Source organism: Coturnix japonica, chromosome 8 (assembly GCF_054131305.1).
Source record: "Coturnix japonica strain WE chromosome 8, WE-NBRP24, whole genome shotgun sequence".
NCBI classification, from domain to species: Eukaryota; Metazoa; Chordata; class Aves; order Galliformes; family Phasianidae; genus Coturnix; species Coturnix japonica.
Window position 1 is genome coordinate 18,571,742 of NC_140670.1, and position 6,209 is coordinate 18,577,950.

The window sequence follows — 6,209 nt, forward strand, 5'->3', positions numbered from 1 at the left end:
TTCCATTGCTCCCTGATCCAACAGCATCATCAGTGTCTGCTGCATTTTTATATTCCTGAATGAGAATTAATCCTTCTCATCAGCTCATGCTTGACACTGCCATCCTCTTTCTCACCTCTTCATTCAAATGCTACATAGAATAATCTGACCATCTCTCAAATTTGGCTTTCTTTCCTAAGTAGAAATAAATGCATTTGTCAGGAGATTTTGTTTAAGGTTTTCATAGGCAGTTTTACACTTTGAGGTCTTTCATCCTTCTGGCCAGATGTTCTGTTTTCTCCTACGTGTGGTTTAGTTATCAGCCTAGAATGACCTTTTTCAGGACTAGAGTTGACTTCTTTCATGGCTGGAGAAGAGCGCATCACTGATGACACTTAGGTGATAGGTGGGTGTTTCTGCATTTTAAACAAGTGTCATTGCTGGAAGCATAATAATACACAAGGTGAAAGTCGTGGCACAGTCTTAAACAATGGGCTGTACTTAGCATATTTCTTCTTTGCCTTTCCTGGAGTTTTGTCTGCCTTGTTCCACATTCAGCAGAAGTTCAGCCAGCTGCTCATCCTGACCCCTATCTTGTTCTTCTGTATAGTTTGTTTTTGGAACCCATCAATAAGTGCCTGTTTAGCAGGATTGTCTCTCCCATTGTGTAACCTTGCTCTTGCCTGCAGTGAAATTTACATTCCATCATGCTGATTTGAATGATTGCTTGTCATTAAATCATCAAATAAGCTTTGAAACCAAGAAAATCTACAAGGTAAGTGCAGGATAGGAAGGATGCTGAATTTCTTGTGGTCTGATTTCTTTATTCACTCGAACGTACGGAGGATAGTGGAAATATCTTCAGCCACTCGTCATCTGTGTGAATCTGCCAATGGAGAATGTATGTTCTCTTCCCTATCAAATGCAAAATGTCTCCATTTCAAGTAATTTCTTCCATCTTTTGTGGGTAAAAATATAGGAAGTAGAACAAGTGTAACAGTGGGCTTTTCTTGTTGGGATTTTGCTCCTTTCTGTGAAAGGAGAACGGAATATTTTGGGGTGTTTTCTCTGTAATAGGGCAGCTCTCTATAGACATGGAAATACTTGATCTTCCTTGGGGTTTGATTTGCGCTGCGACAGAAGAAAAGTCAAGATATGAACGAGAAGTGTGTACGTGGGGTGCACGGCCGTCTGTATCCTTGTGCGCCCACACGATGGCGCTGAGGCCCTTCTGAGCCTTGGTCAACAGCCTTCCCTCTGCCAGCGGCGGTCAGCAAGAGCACTTCGCTCCTTTCAAACACACCCACATGTCGATACGCGTAGCTGGGTTTCACAGAGCGGTGCTGCTGGTAGTGTAACCCCTTCAGCTCCTGTATTTCCGTGTCACCTGTGGTGAGCATCTCTACTGCAGTGCATTCAGTGTCTCTCCCTTTTGTTGCTCCTGGAGCTACCTTTCACGCACCTGCCCCGTTTAGGAGATGTACTGCACATGAGTTGTGTCAGAATGGTGGTCAGCACTTGTTGAACTTCTGTGCTATTTCCTCTACTTAAAAAGGGACTGAAAAGCACATAGCCAAGTTCATCTGAACCGCTTACGGTCAAAAGTTTGGCTGCCCTCTGCATGCTGTAACCCAGTGTCTACATTGCTTGAAGTTTTTCCAGTTCTTTTGCATGTGTTCAGAAAATACAACTGTTTGAGCAGGTGTGCTAAAAGCTCTGATTTTCACATGTTTTGCTGTTATTGCTATTCAGCTGTGCTCATGGTTAGTGAATGTAGTGAAGCTGAGCTTCATTCAGCACCTGTGACTTACAGCTGATTCAGTACCACAGCCCACTTCCAGGTGACTTCGTCAAGGACCGCTTGAAAATCTTCAGTGGTGTAGCTTCCCCTATAGGAGAATGTCTTAGAGAGAGAGGAGCGTCAGTGTTGGCCTAAGTCTCCTACTGAAGTCAGCAGGAATTCTTGCTGCTAATTTTACTTGGAGCAGGTACGTGAATGTTGTGTGCTTTTCCAAGGTGGCTACTGCTTGTAAAGCTGGGTGTGCAAGATGGAAAGCAGTCTAGAAACTGAATTGTTAGACCTCTAATGAACACCCACTATTGCTCCTCAGTACATCTGTAACAGTCCTTAGGACATCCTCTTGAAAGCTCTCTAAGTGCAGATTTATTGCAGAAAAATGCATATTTACAGAAGTGGCATCAGTTATGCCTCTACATTCTACTAAGTTTGTACAAACATCCTTCACTCAAAGTGAAAACCTGCCTGTTTGTCAGAAGCTCTCAGGAGACTTTCTCGCAGGCTCACAAGCTCAGCCTTTATGTTTGTTTCAGCTGTGTAGTCTTATGCACACACAAACCTTGCAAACAAAAACTACAGCAAAAGACCTGCTCCTTCAGTTGTTTAGAGCTTCTTAGATGTGTTTCTTTTTTTGCTGTGATTTGGAGCCTCTAAAATGATCTTTCATTGTGAGCCTCCACTGCCAACCCGGTCCACACAGGGTTTGCCCTGAAATGGCAGCTGCTGACACTTCAAAAGTGCTGCCAACTGCTTGGAGACAGGCTGGGAGTCAGTTGGTGGGTGGTGAGCAATTGCTTGTGTATCACTAGTTATGTACACGTGTATGTATGTCATGATGGTTATCTGAGGTCCTTTTCCTTTTCTCAGTCTTCGTAAACAGTTTTATTTTGACATATGAGTTCTACTTTATATATATATAAAGTATATATATATATATATTTATTTATTTATTCTCTCCCCCATTCCACTGGGAAAGGAGTGGGGGGTGAATGAACAAACACCTGTGTAGTGCTGAACCACCTACTGGCTTAAGCCACAATAGATGACTTCTGAAATTCTAACATTTCCAACTGCTTGAAGTGTGCTCTGTGTAACTCCTTCTCATCATAAATGTGGTGTCTCAGCATCACTTCATGTCAGATGGGAGAGAATGAAAATACTGGGAGAAAAAGTGGAAAAGGACAGGTGTGCTATACATTAAGATAAAGCATTGTACCTTATGAGCAGGTACATCTTGGAGATCTCACTGAAAGTGGTGAATTTTGGCCATATTTGGAGAAAGCTGTTTAGTAATGCTTTCATGTGCATATGGTTCATCAAGAAAGATGAAGGTATTCTTGTCATCTGTAGTTGCTAGTCTTAAAATAGCATTTCCAATTGGATGTTTGCCGCAAAATAATACTAAAATGATTATGCAGGTTCTGTGCAAAATCCCAAATACTGTTCCCTCCCTCAGTGAGCTTCGAACCCTTAGATACTGTTGGATGAATTAGCTGAAAGGTTCTCAGCTGGCAGTATGTCCTTGTGTTGTCTCCAAATCCAATAGTTCCTATAGATTCAATTGCTCAGGAGGTAAAAACATGGATGAAAGCCGACTTGGGTGAATATTTAGAGTTTGATGGGAGTGAATTGCCTTAAAAGCAGCTGGTGATAGAACAATATACTGCTTGTATTTAAAAAAACCCTCAATCGTATTATTGGTTGCTGTGCCAATAAGCTTTCTCCTTGCTTGTAGGCGTGTGAGATCCAGGTTTGCAGAAAACAGTCTGTGAAAAATCATGGGAATCATGTGGTTTTATGCTCAGCAATCTCATTAAAAACTTGAACTGACTTTTAGAAGCTTTTCTCCATGGTGTTAGCTGGACAAATCTGCACGTGGATGTCAACATGGAGGTTTTTATTGACCTGGAGTAGAAAACAGCATTCGTACCTACCAGGTGAGATGGGCAGCTACTGCACAGGTACACAGAAGAAATTGATGGAAGCATAAGTACTTGAAATCACCCTCCCTCCTGTTTATTGACCTATGTATGTGAATGCCATGCACGAATGCCTCATAGCCAGATGTCAAAATGGAACAATGCTGCCTGAAGTGGTTGGTGACAATATGGAAGATGGTTCTGATTAGCTGCAGTTTGCAAATTACTTGCAAATATTTCATATCCAGAAGACTGCAATTTATCAGCCATGCGATATTGGAGGCAAAGTCATTGCAGGGGATGAGAGTGAACTACTTTTGTTACCTGTGGTTCATTTCACGTCAGGATTCTAGCGTTAAGCCTCCGCGAATCCGACCTGGTCCAGCCGGGGCCCATTTAACTCCACGTTCACACCAATATGGTGAATAGCTAAATGGCGTTTTATTGTGCGTGTTAACGGTTTAAATAAGCCACTATCTACTTTGTCTACACCCCTTCTACATATGCATAACTCCTTCTACATATGCATAACCGAGCAGGGGAGGGCCTATCGCGTTACATCCCGAGTGTTCATGCACGCCTAATACAACATACTTGTTCCAGGAGCTGTTAATAGAGCTCTCATTGCTACTGGGTACATCATGATATAGACTTAATTACACTACCTTTCAAATGGTATTTTTATTATGAGAACAGCCTCACTGCTGCCTGCTGCTGCATGGGAAAAGTAGTTGCACACTTGGTATAATTATATGTGGTTCTCTGCTGCAAAACTGACCTTTTACAAAATGTCACATGTGGTGTTTGGTGCGTCTCAGACTTGCCTAATTTCTGTGCATTTTCGTAAGGCACAGCAAGTGCAGAAAACAGGTTGCTTTGTTTAGGGAAAAGAAAAACCAACCAGGAATGTTTAACCACAGTTCTGTCAGTTTCACAACCCCTGGCACTTAACCACTGTGTCTTAAAGTATCTCAAAAAGCTGTTGACTTTTGAAGGCTCTGTTATCACCAGGCTCCATCTGAGCTTAGGCTTCGCTGAGTGGCAAGGGCAAGAGGCACCATTACTGCATCGCTTTTCAGCACAACTCTTTTGCTGCTCAGTATTCCTCTGAGCCTTTTGGAGCTGCTGAGAAGCTAGAAGTCTTGGTTTGCTTTCAGCAGTCCAATGAATAATTCTGAAACAGGGGAAATGATTGCTTTGTGGGCAGTCTGTGTGCAGGGTTCTTTGGATGTCAGACTTTCCAAGAAGTTTAGCCAGCAGAGGCACATTATCCAAATAATTATATTTGAGTAATCTTTGTTTTCATTGAAGTTATTTTCAAGCAAATCTTCACTCGGGACATCCGAGGTGCCCGCAGCGCTGCCGTTGGCTGCATTTGAAAGGACTCGGCGGGCGTTAGCGGGCGCGCTCTTTGGCCGGCGGCGGTGGTGCGCGCAGGTGGGCGGCGCAGGGGGGCGCTCCGCACGGGATGAGCGGGAGCGGTTGGGCGGCGCGGTGCGGGCACGGGAGGATCCCGCGGGCCGGCGGTTGAAGCGAGAGGCAGAGGCGGCGTTAGCGGCGGCGTTAGCGGCGGCGTTAGCGGCGGCGTTAGCGGCGGCGTTAGCGGCGGCGTTAGCGGCGGCGTAGCGGCGGCATTAGCGGCGTAACTGCGCTTGCAGGTCAGGTGGGAAGGCTGAGCTGTGTGTTGGTACATCCCGGTTTTTTCTGATGCTCCTGGAGAGCAAAAATACGACCGCATAAGAGGCAGTGCTGTCAGCGAGCAAAGGCGCTTTGATCCTTTGGTCCCATCGGTCGTTTAAACGGCTGGAGTTTTAAAACGATTTATATTCCTCATTCGCACTTACAGACACCGTACGAGCCCTGCTGTAGCATAGGTGTGAGGGTGTAGTATTGGAAGACAGCTGAATCTCAGTTCAAGCTGTCGGAAGTGAGGCAGCACCTAAAAGTGCTTTTTGCCATGATATCCGAGTGATACCCTGATAAGCTATTTCAGCGTATTAATAAAAACTGCAAAAGTGCCAACTGTAGAATCACAGTAAGAAGCAGCAGAAGAATGAAGTGTGGACAAAACATGCGGGTATTTTTAGTCAAATGTACTTCTTAGAGGTTATTTTGGTGTTCTGTCTGCTATCCGTAACACTGAACCAATTACACTTTCCATTTCTGTTGCAGATTCACTGCTGAGAAGGAGTTAAATTACGCATTTAAAAACCAACAGTTGTACTCTGCCACGAGGTTTTCTGATTTCTACAGTGCCCTCTAAATAGCCAAAGCAACCAATTAGACTTTGCAGTGCCTCTGAGCTCTGTCTAGTGGTAAACTGCATTGAGTTATCCTTTATAATACCAACAATTTATTATTATTACGCTACAGAGATAAGCCATTGCATTGTTTTATTTTAATAATCTTTTATTATGCTCTAACTGCAAAATGAGATGCTGGGAAATGTTATGTAGAGCAGGATTGCTTTTATTAAGTGACATCTGTGACTACTTCCGTCAGCCATCAGGGCT